We start from the raw sequence: 17,806 nt of genomic DNA, 5'->3' as shown, positions 1-17,806 counted from the left end.
TCTCTTATTTGGGTATGATGACAAAGGAATTTGACTCACAGCACTCGATGTCCATTGTCCCTTATGCCAGGGGATTGACTTGAATCTGATTTCAGACTGCAATGGATAGGGCCTGGTCAAAGATGTCAGAAAAGTGGTAGATTGTCTATAGTCCCCATGACAAGCAGCCTTCCAAAAACTGATTTAGGGAACATTCAACCTTGAACAGATCATGACTGGGCGAAGAGTAAACACCTCACCTCTGTGTACTGCACTACTGAGCTGCTTTTTTAGATGCCACCTATTTTCCAAAATCATAGATAAATAGTTTCTAAAAAACAACATATGTGGACAAGTGAGAAGTTTTGCATATAAAACACATGACCTTCACCCTACAAAATATAGAGGAAGTAATTTCATAACCCCTAAAACCAGGGTGCACTACCAAAATGAGCTTTACCTGAGCAGCTGGTGTTTCTAGCAGTGCTCTGTCAGGAGCTCACTGAAAGGAGGAGCAATCCCTTTGTCCTTTGGGTGACATCCATCAAGACAAAAACATACCTGCAAGCCAAACAAGCCCAGGGACTTCTGTACAGACATGAGTTTGTGTGTGAGGAATACACTGCTGTATACCACTGCTTGGGTTTTCCCTCCGAAATGACTTCAGTAACCACTGGCCACACCTTGAAATCTGATTTTATGGGATTTACCTAAGAACTCTAAGTGAAGCAGCTGCCTGTGTCAGTGTAATTTCAAGACCTTTTTACAGGATGCAGAGGAGTTTATGTACTTTGGCACCTGAATAACTGAATGTACACCTCAGCTTCCTGGCACCTGTCAGGAAACAACATGTTAAGAGTAGTGGATGGCAAAGTCACCTCTATTAACTGTAGAGCAGTGACACTGGAGAGCTCCAGCGCTGCTTCACTGCTTGTAGCTGCACTCTTTTCTACACTGTTTGGCCTTAAAATGATTCATCTGAAGGAAAAAGCTGATCTCTCACATAGAGAGAAGTGACCTTTACACACATACACAAGAGAGATGAACACTGTGTTTTGCTATACACTGGATGGCTAGTAAATTATTTGCCTAGTAAATTATTTGCCTTAAGCACCCCAAACAGATTTTAAATCAGCCAGGTGCCATTATAATGCTGAAAATAAAGCTAACTGGAAGAGTGGGTAGTGATGGGGACAATTCTTCACCAAAGCCTTTCTCTGCCTCACAGCTGCAATATCCAGGACAGAGCCTTCTCTGCTGTGGCTGGGGGAGAAGCACAACTCTCACTGTTCTCCTCAGTTATGTGACTTGCTGTGCTTATCAGCCTTGCACCAAACACTTCCACAGCACCAGCTCACTGCAGAGGTGAACCTCCTCTCCCTGGACCCTTCCCATGGGCACATTCTGGCTTATTTTTAGCCAAGACCCAAACCTGTGGGCTGCCATGGCACAGTGCCTTCCCCAGCAGCAGTACCTGACACGACAGATGCCAGGATGTTTGCACTGGCACTCCCTAAACCCACAAAGCTGGGACATTTCCCATCACCTCCTGCTATCCTGCTGCTTTCCATGCCACTTCCCTGCAGTCCTTTTGAGGAAGCAAACAGAAGTGAAATGCCTTTTCCACTGTTCCCTTTGATTTGAACTAACCAAACCATGCTGATTTTCCAGCCACTCCAGCCATATCTGCCTGTGCCATTTATCCAAAGCCATCACTTGACTTACTTGGTATCACACAGGTGTCTTTACCATTATGTTAAACTGGATTGGAAGGGCAGAATTTCCTCAGGTAGGTTAGGAAAGTGGGATCTTGGCAGGACTAAACTGCTGGCCTGAGACTTAGCCAAGTAGAAACCTAATGCTTGGAGGAAGACTGACTGAAGCCTGAAATATGTAGTGAAGGAAAGAAAGGAAAGCAAAGGGAAAGTCAGGAGGACATGAAAACTGGGGGAGCTGCAAACTGAACATCTCTAGAAGAGGACTGCAACTATTGGAGGAGTCTAGGAAAAGCAAAGGGAAAACAGACCAGTGCACATTTCAAAGCTGCAAGAGCATCAGCACATCAGGGCACAAGACAAATCTCACAAAGGTAATGAGCTGTACTTGCCTGTCAGTTTCATATCTTACCTGAAATGTTTTTTTTCCCCCCAAAGAAAAAGTCTGAGTGTCCGTGCAGAGGCAGATAAGAGGACTTACTCCCTTTTATTCAGTACAGTGATATTTAAGTCATTTACTTAAGGGGACAGACCAGGGACAGTAGAGTGGAGGAATGACAAAGCAGAAGTTAAGAGCAAATGGCTACACAGATTTTTAGACAAGGATAAAAAAAGGCAGCTGCAGAGGAGGACAGGAAGGAGAGGGATACCCAGGATCCAGAACTGAGCCAAGCGGGAGCAGCAAGGCAGCAGCTCAGTTTGTGGAAGAGCCTGGATGTGCTTTCTGGTGCATCCATACCTGAAGACAGGGCCCGCAGAGTGCATTGCACTGTGCAGAGCCTCTGCCCCTGCTAGAGAAACTGAAACCCCAAAGCTCAGCAAAGACCCCTAGGTATTTTAACCCAGCGCTCCCCAAAGCTCTTCCAAACCCACAGGAAGTCAGGATAGGGTGAACCTCTTCCATTTCTTTTACAGAAACTATAAGGCTCAGCTGCCTGTTAACTCAGCTATCCACTACACGCACATAGAATATTTTGTACATAGGCACAACACCATGTCCAGCTGAGTCATCTTCTAAACTCACAAGTGGCTGGTATTTAGCAAATTTTTCGATCCTGATTGGTTTCTATAAAGATGAATTTAAGATTTGTTCCAATAGATAAACTCAGTATCAGCAGAATAATTTTACCAGTCATATACACTAGTTGTGGGACTTCACGTTCCCCTTTTTTGCTCTTTTTGTTTACGTTAGATGTCCCTCCCACCAAAGAAAAAGGTGGTAATTTCAAAAAAGTACTTATTCTGAACAACTATGTTTTCCCCACTAAAAAAAGGGGGCTTTGTTTTTTTTCTCGGGCTTTCAGATTTCTTCACACCTTATTTCAATAATTAGCTGTTCAGTACAGAGCATTAAGGGCACTCCTTGAGTACAAATCACAGCATAAGCCCTCTGCTCAGGCAGGCTCGGAATGGGATTTGACAAAACCAGCAGTAAATTGGATTATGTGAATATGGCCCCTTAACTTTCCCAGGCACACCGCAGGACGCGCACACGCTCCCTCCCCTCGGGCATTGCCAGAGCGGGGCTCGCACACATCCCCTTCAAACACTGTGTTCCCCCATTTTAGGAGAAGTTATTTTGTGCCCGCACCCGAGCGGCACGGGCCGTTTCCCGCCGCCGAAAAGAGCGCACAAGGTCACCGGCGTCGTTCCCCGGTCACTCCCGGAGCGAATGAAGGGCACGGCGGGCTCCTGGCCACGGGCACAGGAGGAGCGGCACTACCTGTGACCGCCCGCCCAGCCTCAGCTGGCTCTCACACAGCCTTTGGGAACTCCTGTCGGGCATTTCTCCTTCCCCCGGCACCCCCATGCCCCAGAGGAGTGTGCCCAGAGTTCGGGTGGCTGCAAGCACACCTCGCTTCCCCCGAGAGCGCAGCAGAACTGCCCCAGCCGCCCTTGGCACTCACCTGGCCGGGCGATCCGAGCAGGAGAAGCGCAGCAGGAGTCTCACACGCCTTTCCCTGAGCCGCGAAAGGGGCATGGCAGCATGGCCAGCGCGGACAGCCGCCTCCGCTGCGGCTGCTCGGGACCCACCGGGCTGGTAATTATTGTTTTGCTTAACAAACTGGGAATGCTGGAAGTCCAGGACACTCCCCGCACCTCGGTGCACGTCGGGAATATTTACCTACCACTTTCCTTTCTCCAAGCGCTGACAGGAGCCCGCCCTTAGTCACGGTTCCACCTCCAGGAGGCTCCGGTTAACGCTTTAATCACTAACTTGACCAAGGGAGGCAACCTGCCGGCTCCTTGGAATCGTCTGGTGACACGCCGTGAAACATCCTGTGCCCAAAGCACTTGTTAGGCTTCTTCTGTTTCCTAACCCATCGGATAAAGCAGGCTTTCCCTCAGATACATACATGCCCATCCTCAGTGTTTGGGGGAATAACTGGTACAACCCATCAGATCATGCCCCAGTGTAGATACACAGATTTAGAACATTATGACAAATTGTGACAGCACAGCTTGATCCCTTAACCCCACACAGTTCTTTTTGCTGAACTGTGTAATAGCCTTATGAACATTACTGGGGAAGAGCTGCATCTGTAAGAAGGAAAGCATGGCCTCTTACTTTAATTGCTCAGTAGTAAATTGCATAAGCAGATGCTTAAGCTAGAAAAAAGTATTGAACCAAGACACACCTTCACCATTCCTACTGTTTGCCCATCTGTTTCTAGGAAATAATTCATTCACCAGATCAACCCCAAAAGCAGAAGTTACTGGGCCACAGAGAGGAACATGAAAACTGCCAGACCTGAGTTTGCCTTCACACCCTTCTTATTGCACTGATTCATACCAAGTTCCTTTTGCTTTATATAATTTGATGTTAGGGAGAGACAGACCAGACTCAAATACTGTAATATTTGATTCCTGATCGCATCTTGTCCCGTGGCATACTTCTGTCCAGAGACGGACACACTGCCAAACACACACCACAGCAATCCTGGTGTTTGGGATTAAAGTTTGTGCTGCAGTTTCTGGCTTTGCACCTTGAAAATATTGACACAAGGATTTAATTGCTATTTACAACATTGAGAATCACTGAAAACAGGAGGGAGGCAGCACACAAGGTTTTTTAACTCAGTTCACAAGAGCATAGAAGCTCTGTGCTGAGGCTTGCAGCTTTGTGCCAAGCTCAGTCTCTGGACCTGCTCCATCTCAAGTGGGACAGTTTAGCACAAACACACACAGTTTCCCAAATGCTGTAAAACCAAAGGTTTGGTTTTTCCTTTCCCAGATTCAGGTACTTGAGCGTGCTGCCTGATGCTCTGGGATCAGAGAGCTGGAGCAGAGAGCAATAGCAGCCTAACTCCTTCAAGTCTCTAACCCAAGATAATGTCAAATACCTGTTTTTGACAAGTCTGACACCCTGCTGGACACTCACACTGTGAAGCTGTTGGGCACCAGGAGGTACCTGGGTATTTTTATGACGGAAGACCGGACAATTGGCTTACAACAGCAAAATGTGATGTTAACCCTCCCCTTCCCCAAAGGATAAATCAGGCTTAATCCTGACCCCAAACTTTTCAACTTAAAAAGCAAACAAAACCTCAGGTTTCTAGGGATAGCTCTTTTCTTTTTCTTTTTTTTTTTTTTTTGTAAGTTTATAACCAAGTTTTGAAAACCCAATGCTTAAAGTACTTAGATTCATGCAAAGATGTCTCAGTAAGAAACTAATACTATAAAGCAAAGAAACCTCTAATTGTAATAAAAAACTGCGGTTCCCATTTCCAGTAACACCAGGTGTGTTGGTCCTTACCTTGGCCTGGGCAATGTGGCTCTGCTTTGTTTCTAGCTCTCTCTCACCCTTGAACTCTTCCTACCACTGGGCAAGTTCTGACCTCATCTGAGTCACACAAAATTACCTGGTGAATACCTGGGAAGGACTGGTCAGTGCAGGTTGGGAGCGGGTATGGGGAGGGGAAACAAGTCCTCAGGGCCACAGAGCAGGAACTACTTTACTGTCACCTCCAAGAAACAGAAGCCTTTGGTCCCTTTCATAGAAATTCAATCATCAATGCACAGAGACAATTATTTTTTCGTCTTTCATAATCAGCATAGTTTGCATTCCCTGAAAATCTATGAACAAGTCACAGCTTGGTAATACTGTTTCACCTCTTGAGTGAAAGGGTAACAATAATTTCTTTAGAGCAGGCAGGGAATGTGATAATCCTGGAGTCTTTACAGACTTTGTTAAACTTCTGCTCCTTGCATGATTAATAACTAAGTAATTTTAGGTTAATAAGTAATTGGAAGTTGGAGTTGAACTACTTCATGACTTGGCCTCCAACCATCAACACACTGCTGAAGATAGAAGAGAACCTCTAACGGGAAAAACAGAGATTCCTGTTCTATTTTTGTAGTAGCAAATCACAATAAGCAGGCTGCCATGGCAGCATCACACACACGTGCTGCACTTCAGTGGAAGGACTTTGATAAACACAAAGTATTCCTTTGTTTCACAGTGAGAAGGAAAATCCCTAATCCTGTTTGCAAACACCTCTTTCTACACAATTCATTAGCTTCAAGCACAGAAAATTCTTCCAGGATTTTCTGAGCTACCTACTCTAATGCAAAAGGAGAGCCTCATCTGAAAAGACATGAACTTAACTTGAAAAACAAGTGATCAATCCTTTCATTCTCATTACAAATGCTACCAGAGGGGTGGCATGATCATAGGAACAAATCAAGGAATTAAAATCTGAATTTAGGCTACAGAGGGCCTCCCACTCCTTAGCAAGATTATTTTCTGTCATCAGAACCAAGTGCCAACAGCAGTACTTGTGTGCCAGGACATGTTCTGGAGCCACAACTGATAAGCACAGAAAGCAGAAAGTAGGTAACAGATACTAGCTCAGATACTGAAATATATCACAGAAATGAAAATCACACAAAGGCTTGTGCTCTGCCATAGGCCATAATTCCTCACACACACCATTTGGTGGATTTGAGCTTTTAAGGAACAGAAAAGAAGCAGAGCTGAAACTGGCAGCAGCACACCTACTAAAGTCTATGTTTTTAAATATCACATCAAGAGCTGGAGCTTACCAAACACTGACCTTTGCCTGCATGGAGAGCAGCTTGCAGGTGTCACTGTTATTATCCTCATGAGGCACTGCTGGATGGGCAGGTCTGACCTAAGCATCTGCAGCACCTTTAGTCATGCCTCGTGGCTGTCACTGCCTACCCACACCCATGAAGTCGCCCATTTAATAGTACAGGACTTCATAGAGGTACACCCAGATTTTTACTGCCTGGAGCTACAAAATATCCTAGAGGGCAGACCCAGAGGGGATTGTCCTGTCCCAAAGAGCTACAGCAATACAGCTTGTCACTCCCACTAGAGCTCAGGAGTAAAATCACCACATCACACCCAGCTACCTTGCACAGCCCTTAAAAACTGTGACTTGGCCACAATCAAGGTTTTCAGATGTGCATTTTTCTTAAGTCCATAAAACATAATTTGTCCATTTTCTTTTTCTGTAGGTCATGCTATATATATGGATTTTTCTGTCTTCAAAATACAAAACCCTTGGTCTCCCTTATTTTGACAACTGCTATAAAGACCCTCCCAATCCCCACAAAACAGCCACCCACCAATGCATTACAGGATCCTTTTATGCTTAGTCACTCCTCTGACCAGTTGAGGCCATGTGACTGTATCCCCTGGCTCCCTTTTCCCATTTACAATGACTTTTCTTCAATTTTTCCTTAAGGCAGGTGAGTCATGATATGGACTGTCTCCTATTTTTTATTTCTTTTAAAAATGTCTGTCCAGAGCTCCCCTCAATTGAGCAGTCACTTCCTAGAGTTCTGGGGAATTCAGATCTTAATCCTGAACTGAAATTGTTACCATCCATTCCAGGAAGGGCAGACTCAGCTGCTACAGCTGGGACATCCTTCCAAAACAGCCTGTCATTTTTCCTGATACTTCCATTCAGATGAGGTATAAATATGCATTTTCAATGTGAAAGGTGTTACACATCAAAGCTTCTCCTGTACAGACAAGAGGACAGTTTGTCCCTGCAGCAAAACACACTGAAATAAGCATCAGTAATCCTTAAATTTGTACCAATTAGTGCAATAAAAGGGTGAGAAACAGCTGTCTCTTGTTGTAGCTCTGCCTGAGCAGCAGGGGATCATAGGCTGGTGCCACTGGGCAATGGCAGCAGTGGCAGTGTGCCTGAGCAGCCCACGCTCCTGCCCTCACAGCCCCTGTGCTCTGTGGGCATTCTTCACATCTCTGCAGAGCACACAGCTCTGAGTGCTGCTGAGCACAAATCCTCCCACTGACACCTCAGACTGCTGGGAAGCTGTGAAACCAGCCACATCTGACACCTGAAAATGTCCCTGTAGTGAATATTGGCAAGCAACAGCCCTGAAGCATTAGAAAAATTGTTCATGGAGACAACTATGTAATATGTGTGCATTAGAGATCTATACAGACAGTAGAGCAGATGACCCAGAAGCATCCATGGCACTTATTTACTAATTTGGTCTTGAAAACATGAGCCCAGAGGGCACTGGGTAGAGAAAGTGCAAAGCAGAACAGATCAGGCTGACTCACTGAGGTCCTGCCCTGAGCTGGGTGTGTTGAGGGGACCACTGTGACTCCTCTCTGAGCAAGTTCATGCTCTGACACAGACACTCCTTGACTCAGTTCAGTCTTCTCACTGGAAATCACCCTGCAGACACTGCAGTTGCCTGCTCTGTGTCACTCCTGGCCTTCCATAATGCTGCTTTTCCCTTACAGTATCAAATAACCCCTTGAAGCATTTGCTGTTGAGCACGTTTCACCAAAAATAAATTCATTTATATACTTACTGCATCAAATTGATATCCTTCTCCTAAGTGTCTGATTGTATGGATCACATTTTTCTTCTCATTCAGATATTCAAGGCCCAAATTCTTAGGCTCCTGGAGCTTATGGTGGCATTTATATGTCCCCTCCAGGGCAGAGGCGGTGGCATTTCAGCAGCATTGGAGGAAACAATAGAGTCTCTAATTTGAAGGGCCAAACCCTCTTTCATTCTTGGGTCACACATTTACCAAACTATGCTAGGCTTTATGGGAATTAAGGAGGCTAAACTTTCATTTGATTGCCGAGGACATCTGAATGTCCTTCTGGCATAGAGGGGCTTTGGAAAAAAGAATCCAGATGAGAAGGCCATGGAACATGGTGGAGTATCAAACCACTATCTGATTTGGAGTACGAGCTCTGCCTGTGCCTGTGTAAGGCAATATAAACAAGTCAATAGCTGTTTGGGAGATGCTGAAATTCTGGAAAGATTCTTCCCTGTGCAGGTTTTTGGAGGGTGTGTCTTCTAATTTGGAATTTGATCCGTCTGAAACTGTCATTCTCAGCCCCATGGGCAAAACCTTGATCCTAGCCAGTACACATGTCCTTACAAGTGAAGAATCTGAACGCACTGGGAATGCAGTCTGCCTCTGAGTTGATGCTGCCCTAGCTTTTAAGAAGCACGCAGGAAACCACAGGATGCTGGCTGACAGAGCCCATCTCCAACAAGAGGATGGTCAGTCAGCTAAAAAGCTGCAGAGTGTCTGTAGGACTGTTACCTGGAAGCTGTACTCGCCCGGGTCTGTGCACAGTGCACAGGTTCTAACCAGTGCAGGAACGGACACAGTTTCAGGCATGAAATGTTGTGCCCAAATTGTTGCAGAAACACGAACTGCATTGAGCAGTAAATGTCAGCGGTAGCTCCCAGGTGAGGGCAAAACCTTCTCGTACGTACACAGCTCGGGTAGCGTGAACTCGGTGTGCGTGACCGGGTCCAGCCAGACAGGCAGATTTTGGCTCTGCTATTGGACTGCCTGTACCACGGCGGGGCGCGGTGCCGTGCCTGGCCGCGGCCACGAGGGGGTGCTGCTCGCCCGCGGACCGCGCTGCGGGGGCACCGGGAGCAGGGCGTTCCCAGCGTGGATGGGTACGTGGGGGTGCTGCTGACCCGCGGATCGCATTGCGGAGCGGTCCCGTCATTCGTGCGGGATGAGCCTCGGAGTTCCCGGGAGCAGCGTGTTCCCAGCGTGGATGGACACGAGGGGGTGCTGCTCGCCCGCGGATCGCGCTGCGGAGCGGTCCCCCTGTGTCCGCTGGATGTGCCTTGGTGCTTCTGGGAGCAGCGTGTTCCGAGCGTGGATAGCGCTGGTACGAGGGGGTACTGCTCACTCGCCTAACTCTCCGGGGCTCTGGACCGTTCCCGCTGTGCCCGCGGGATGAACCTCGGTGTTCCCGGGAGCAGCGTGTTCCGAGGATGGATACCACTGCCTCTCAGCTCTGTCGTACACCTCCTCGCTCAAACACACACGGGGACAACTTGCCTTCCCAACTAGCCCGCCCTAAGAAGCGCTGCTGTTACATTTTATTGTGCTGCGCTTTATGCAGTGACCCGCGGCAGAAGAGAGAAGGACGGACGTGCAGCTGCCCTCCGCATGCTGCGTGGCACATGCTGAACACCCACACCAGGTTTCCCTGCCAAGGGCTGCCCCTGTAGGCTCTGGGGCTGCAGGAGTGGATGTGCAACTTAAAAAAGGAATCCATCCTCAATTCAGTTTTGGTTACAAACTTGACAGTGGGCCAATGACAGGAAAGATAATCTGGTCCTGGACAACACAGTACTACAGGCTCCTGCTTGGATCAAGGTGTTAAAGAAGCACTTGAAAGAGAAATCCCAATATTCCTAGAAAAGCCAAATACTATTAAAGGAAAAAATCTGCACCAAAAGTGCTGAGTCCTGGACAAAACAAGAAATGGACATGGCCAGTGTAGCCTGTTCTGTCCTAAGGGTAAGATGCTGCTTCTGCCCTTGTGAACTGGAAAATATTCTTTCTTTTAGCTTGCAGATTTGTGAGTTCCTAGACAGGAAACAGTGTCTCCTCCCATTAAACACTGCAATCACATAAACAGGGATCCTGTCAACTGGATCTAAAATGTTTGAGATACTGGTATTGGGAGGTGTACCAGCATTGGGTCACCTGCAGGAAGTGTGGGAACTGCTTTTTATCCCAGCTGCTGCTCTGCCTGTCTGTTGGACACTGTTTGTATTGGCTGCTGAATGGCACCTCGTTAAATATTGTAAGCTTCTGACTAGTTATGACCCATCGGGATAACCTGACAATTTCTGGGTTCAGGCTGATGTGTCTGAAACTGACACAGCAAAATGTTACGACCACAAAACTCAAAACAGACTAACAACACAATGCAGCACTTGTCTTCAAGAGAAAAGGCCCACTTGGGCAGTCAGCAGCTTGCTATTTCCTGGGTGGTTTGTGTGTGCACGCAGGGACTTGCTGCTGCAGGTTACTTCCAGGGTAGCTTCAGAAATTAATCTGCTTCTCATAAAATAAAACATGAGTATCTCTTTGTCATCGTTTCTGAAAGTCATGTGGGCATCAGTTTGTTCTATTTCTGGAAAACACAATCCTCAAGAACACAATTCAAGTCCATGTTTGGACACTGTTGGAGAAGAACCCGAAAATATATAAGAAAGCTTTTAAATATGCAGTTCAAAGCCTTTACAAGATGCAACTATTTCATTTTGGGTGTTTTTATACATGTCTCATGCATTTCACTGACAACCCTTCTGGTGGTTATCAATGTGCCCTGCTATTGTGCTGTACTTTGTTCAAAATAAAAGCCAGACCAAAATGTATGGGAAAACATTTAATCTCATTTTGTGTGATGTCAGGAGGAACTACTTCTTCATTCTTTTTTTGCTAGAGTAGAAAAAGCAATTTCCCAGGGTAAGAATGTGCAGTAGCTATTAATAGTAAAGAGCTGCAGCTACGTAACACCTCTCATCTGGGAACATGAAGAAATTTAGTCTAAAACTTCCCCATTAGTGACTGAAGTATTATTATTAAAAACCTAAAAAATAGTGAAATCCATGGACAAGGATTTTTCCAAACGCTGACATGACTTTGAGTAACCCAGATTCAAATATACCTGATTTACAAAAAGAAGAGAAGGCTCACTCTGAAAATCACCCCACATCCAGGCTTTCAGAAAAACCAAAAGCATTTGCAGCCAACAACTGGACCAGGAAGCACACTAGGTAATTTCTGCCACCACTGCCAAGGGACAGAAGATCCAGCCTAGAGCAAGCACATGTGATTTAAAGTTATTCAGTTTCTCACTGAGCAAGGAACCTCACATAGGAAAGTAGTAGAGGCCGGTTTCCATTGAGGCATGTATTCAAGACAATTAAAAAAAATAAAAATCAGAGATATGTGTCTGAAACTCAGCTGTCATTTAAAGATGGAAGGCCAGGAGATCCAGAAAAGGGGTTTCTGGTGTGCTGTAACTTGAAAGAAAGCTTCTGTATTTTACCTTTGCTGTTTTAGAAATGATTAAGATTTGAGTTTTATTTCTGGTCAGAGGACTTAGGAAAAAATCAGGCATGCAGAAAGGTCACAGAAGGTATCACAAGCTGAAGCTTGTATGCAGTCTGTAGCTGAAGGAAGTTGAAGCACAAAAGTCCATTGAGTTTTTTCTTCCTTCAGTATTTCCAGCTAAACCCTTTCATGACCCATCAAACTCCTCTAGCAATTTACCTTCATAGTCCTGGGACCTCTCCATGCATCCTCTTTTGCCCACAGGCCCAGAGGCTCATTTAAGCTTGGGCTTTGGCAATTTTCCTGCTTTTGAACTTTGTTGGAGTAGTGCTGGTGCTGGGCCCAGCCTCAGCTTCGAGTTTTCCTGACCGTGGGTGGCACTGATCGGGTGCCTGCCCTGTCACTTGGGTTTCTGGCTTCACCTGGGACTGGCCTCATTGCCCCGAACTTTGCTGCTGATGTGGGCTCTTGGTTGGACCCAGAACTGCTGAGATCTCCTTGCTCAGGCTCTGTGGGAAGGAGCAGGGCCAGTGAGGTGCCTGCCCAGCCTGCTGGGTTTGGGTGCTTGGCCCCTGGTGCCTTAGGGAGCTGCTGGTCCCTCCTGGGCCCCAATATCCACCGGCCAGAACTTGCCCACTTGCTGCAAACCTGAGCACTGACTGCTGGTAGTATTTTCTGGGTGCTCTCTCACTGAAGGTGTAAAATCAATTGAAAATAAATGTGGAAAAATTTAAGTATTGTGATTCATGTAAGAGCAGGGGAGACAACACATAAAGATGCTTTCAAGTGGATGCTCTGAGTTCAGTTCTGCTGCAAGTAGCAACTTTCTCAGTTGGTACCCTGCAATAGCATCCCCTTCGTACTGGTGTCTGGCCATCTAATGCTTCATCCTGGACCTTTTGAAGTGAAATATTAAATTATCAGATGCTTATTATATTCACCTCTTTCACACCTTCTGAAACAGAGCCATTAAACCTTTGAAGACAAAGAGTGGTGAAGGATGCCCACAAGAAAGGAATGCCTTACATGCCAACAGGAAGTCTTGGCATTGTTTTTTATTTCAGGGATCTTGTTAATGCATGTGAGATGGGAGGAAAATTATCAGATTACAGAAGAGGAAAGTGGGACAGGGAAATCACCTCAGTTACTTCAGTGGGGTGAATAAGACCCTTGCAATCCCCAACAATGTGTTAGGACAAATAATGCAGAAGAGAAGAGAAATAAATCATGCAAATCCTTCATTAAAGGGTTGATACACGTGTCAGCTACAAGCAGGAAGTTCAGCTTTCAGGTGGTGTCTGTAACAGGCACTACTAGGAAAACAAAATGGGCTGCGTTGAAACCAGTGTGTCACTGGTGGCTGAATTTCCTGGCTCTGAGGTGTGGAACGAAATGATAATCCACCTCAAATCCTTTATCCTGTGATAGTTTATTTGTTTATGAAACATGTTGAGGGTGAAATATATTGCTTGAGTCCTTCCCAAAGGATTATAAGGCAGATCTGTCCCAGAAAAAAAGAAAGCAAGACACTATATTTCTGAGTCACAGATTTACATGATTTCTTTTCAAAGGGTTAAAGTGCCTGAAACATTAAAGATAAGATTATGTACCCATGATTTGTATTGTTTCACACAAAACATACAGAATAAAGTTGATGTTTCTTTCAGAGGTGTTCTAAGTCCATACTTCCAAGTATGCTTGGTAACTCCCATCCCTACTTTTGAAAGAAAGAAAGGCCAGTATCACTTACATTGTCTGAGGTCTGTACCACTTGTGTTTGAGAATTGTGCCAATTCCTTATCCATGTGATCCATGGCAATCCTCTACTCCTGTTTTTTAAGATGCATATATATGTATATAAATATTAAAATACTAATCATGAAATTCTCAAGGCCACTAACTTTTCTCCATACTGTATATTTTAGTGTTTCTTTTTCTGAACCTCTAGAAATTATTCTGAAAGCCTCAGCAACTCAAACTCATCTCCTGGTAGACAGGCACCTTCAATCTGTGCAGCCATGTAATTGTGTTGAGGAGAAGTCAGGCACAAAGAAATAAAACTTTGATCTTCAGCAGTAATTAATTTGCTCTGGCAGTACCTTTGAGGATGACAGTCTCATCTTTGATGAGGACTTGGCAAATCCTGGCTTAATCAACTATCCCAGAGTCACAAACCTCTGCTCCAAAGCCAAGAGCTGCACTGAAATCTCTGCAGTTCCAGGTTAACACTTTAGGAACGCGGTTGTCTTTTCTCTGAATCTATCCATCTTCCAAATCATGTGCATGCAATAAATATAATTTACTTGCTGAATTTGTCTTGGATAGTCCTTATAATTTTCTTTCACAACAGAGTTGCCTAAAGCTGAAAATTCCTAATGGGTCCATGGAGTACATTACATTGCAAGGACTGCATCCACTGCAGTGTCCTTTCACAGGTGCACTTGGAAAGCAAAATATTGAAGTTCTCTTGATTATTGCTTTCCCAGATACCCAAAGACTTCAACTGCAAATAAAAATGTGAAAATCAGGCCATTTATTCAATGGTACAGCTTTAAACGTGAAAGGCCAGCACCTGTTAACTTGCCTGAGCTAAGTTAGCCTCACATTCCACACATCCAGAAAACAGACACATCACAAAGTGATTTCATATCCTTGGCTTGAGCCTTAGGGAAAATTCCTGCTCCCAGCAGGATGGTGCCCTACTCTCCTGAGAGCGAGACCACCACACCTCTTCCAAAATGGCACTGTCCTCGTGTGTGTGCCACCAGGGCAGAGGTGACGCCGCACACAGGGCTCCCACGATGACACTGCAGTACCAGGACATTGCAACATGATGTGGGGAGGATTTGATTGTCTTGCTGGAACTCATTACCAAGTTCCTGCCTCCAAGAACAGGAATGACATGAAAATGGCCTTTGGATGTCCCAGCAATGAATCACTTTGAAATGGGTGATGCCTGTCTCAGAGGTTTGAGGATGAGGCCCTGAAAAGCAGCAAAGGTGCAATGTAGTGGCCTTTTGCAATTCCCCTGGGCAACAACTGCTCCTGTGCCTCCAGCCTGCTTGTTCTCCCTCTGTCCCATCACAGTCACATGCAGCACCATGCTCCAGCTGCAGTGCTCCAGCTGGGATAGAAGATGTGCACTGCAAGTCATCCCAATATGGTCTGACTGCTTCCTGAGCAGCACTGAGTGCTCCATACCCTCACTGGCTGCTGCTGAGGCTCAGGGATCCAGCATACTGTGAGAGATATCCAGCACTTCTTTAATTTACACCCACCGCTCCTAGCAGGAAGAGCAAACGTGACCCAACTTGTCATGAAATGAAGTGACCTATATGTTAGTAAGGCTAGTTCTGTGATAAAAATGGCACTATGCCTTGAAGTTCCACTGTGGTGTATAATTTAAATTTATGGTGCCTTGGTTCATAAGGGCTGTAGAGCCATTGTCACTAATCCTTCAGGTATTTTCTCCCAGCTAATGCAGTGTCTAGTGTCTCTGGCGCTTCATGCAATGGATCACAGTAAATAATTTTCCAGGCTGTGCTGTTACACTGAGACACACAGTTTTGAGGAAGCCACTCAGATGTTTTTATTTCTTTTCCAGTCCTGGCCTCTTCTTTCCACCTTTGCAGTGCAGCTTTTGCACCACCTTCTCAGTTATTTCACCACCGGTGTCCTAGAGTCAGATTATAAAATGGACCTCCTCAAAAGAAGAAGAATCACACTAAAAGAAAAATGACCAGCCCTGAAATGAAGGAAAACTGTCTACAATGACAAGCACCCCAGAAATCTCAGCACTTCCTATTCCCAGGTCTCAAAGTCAGTTCCAAAAGTCCTCCACTGAAAATCCACTGTGACTGCATATTAAGGAGAACCACTATTCCTTTCTGGATTAATCTGTTGAAAACATAGTAAAACAGCACAATAGATGTAGATTGGGAGCTATCTTTGATTCAGAGAAGAAATAAAGACAAGCAAATAAAGGAGGACTCCAAGGAGCTCTCAATGTGTAACATAATTTCCCTTAATGCTCTGCTTAAAGAATAAAACATGATTTTTGGTATCTTCAGAAGGGAGGCAATTAGTTGTCTGAACTTCTGCCACTTGGCTTATGTTTCCTACTGTCAAAAAATCACATAAGTACTCAAAAAATGTGTTTAAAAATCAAATTGCTTTGCTCTTATGCCTTCTGCCCCAAACACATGCTTTTCATCTGCAATTTCTTTTGGTAAATGATTACCATTATGTTTGGCATTTCCTTTTGGAATAGGCTGTGAAAAGGATAGGACATGCAGTGGCTTATAAAGGATTGCAAGGATTACTTTCAGAGTGCTCTGGGATGAGTTCAGACCATGACACACAACTTTGTAAACAGGGATCACAAAACACCCAATCAAGAAAGTGCATGATAAAAAATTTTACTGTGACAAAGAGCATTTGATAGGACCTGACTGTCCATCATGGCAAGATTGTTTACACCAGAGCAACAAAGAATAGAGCAGCTTTTTCATTTTGAGTGTGCATTTCAGGGTTTTGAAGGTCAATAAATGGAGTCTATCTTGAAAGTGGACAACATAAACATTAATGAGGCTGCACAAATACTCCAGAACTAATTTTCTGCTTCCTGTCCAATTCTGTACCTTGAAACTGAAGCTTTATTACTTGAAGTTTATAATAAGGAGGACTGCAAGCTGAAGTGTGATCTGTAGCTATTTCCCATACCTCTATAATGTACTTCAGGAACTTGTGCGAAAGGTGAACAGTGACGTTCAAGCCAACAAGTGAACATCCTGCTCATCTTGCAACATAAGCTGGAAGGAAATTGTTTTCAAACTTTAGTTAAGTAACTGTTCTTTGATCAAAACCACTGTCACATAGCTCTCACTAAAGTGCAAACCAAATCCTGATGTACCAATAATTATGCACCACCATTGCTACAGGCCTGGTAATTGCTGTTTATGACCCTATTGCCTGAAAACTCTTTGTGTCCCAGCTGTAGGACCTTCCTAGGCCTGCTGTGCTCATGCAGGCTTTTGTCACTTGTCACACTCCACATGCAATCAGCAACCAAGGTGCACCCACCTATTGTTACAAGAGTAACAATAAAGCTCCTGTGCAGTAGGAGAAGAGTTGGAGCCACTGTGTCAATGTGCTGTGAGAGTCTTAGTGGATTTGGTGGGACAGAACTTGGCCAAATGGCTCAAGTAGAACAGTAAAACTAGAATACATGGGGATAACCTTTTCAGGAGAGAATCTTTAAAACCTTACATAAGCCAAAAAGTAGATGAAGCATGAAGTCTAACCAAGAAGAACTGCTCCTAGGTGTTATGAATTTCATATTTACTCTCTGACAGTCTGTGAGAAAATCTTCTGGAGGACATCTTACCAGCCAAGGAGTTTCTGTCCTCTAAAGTTGCTGAAATAATGGGGGTTTTTCAGGAGATACGGAAACATCCTCTGAAGAATATGTGTGATTGGTGGCAAGAACCTTATGAAAGGCTGCCAGCTGGCATGCAGTCACACATGCCACTTCAGAAATGAAAATGATAAAACAGTGGCTGGCATCAAAGCCCATAATGACTCCTAGCAGTTTCCAAGCTCTCTGGTGATTATTGCACTTCAGAGGAATGGGGAAGGGATATGGTTTTCTGTGGGTGATTAAACATTCGGCTTCGTGCCCTGTGCTCATAATGGATAGTTTCCTGATTAATTGTGCTGGGATTGGATACCTCAGCTGGTTGGACCTAACAAACAGGTATTGT

The sequence above is a fragment of the Agelaius phoeniceus genome, chromosome 4 (genome assembly GCF_051311805.1).
Source record: "Agelaius phoeniceus isolate bAgePho1 chromosome 4, bAgePho1.hap1, whole genome shotgun sequence".
Lineage (NCBI taxonomy): Eukaryota > Metazoa > Chordata > Aves > Passeriformes > Icteridae > Agelaius > Agelaius phoeniceus.
The sequence above is the reverse complement of the archived record's forward strand: the minus strand, read 5'-3'. Positions refer to the sequence as shown.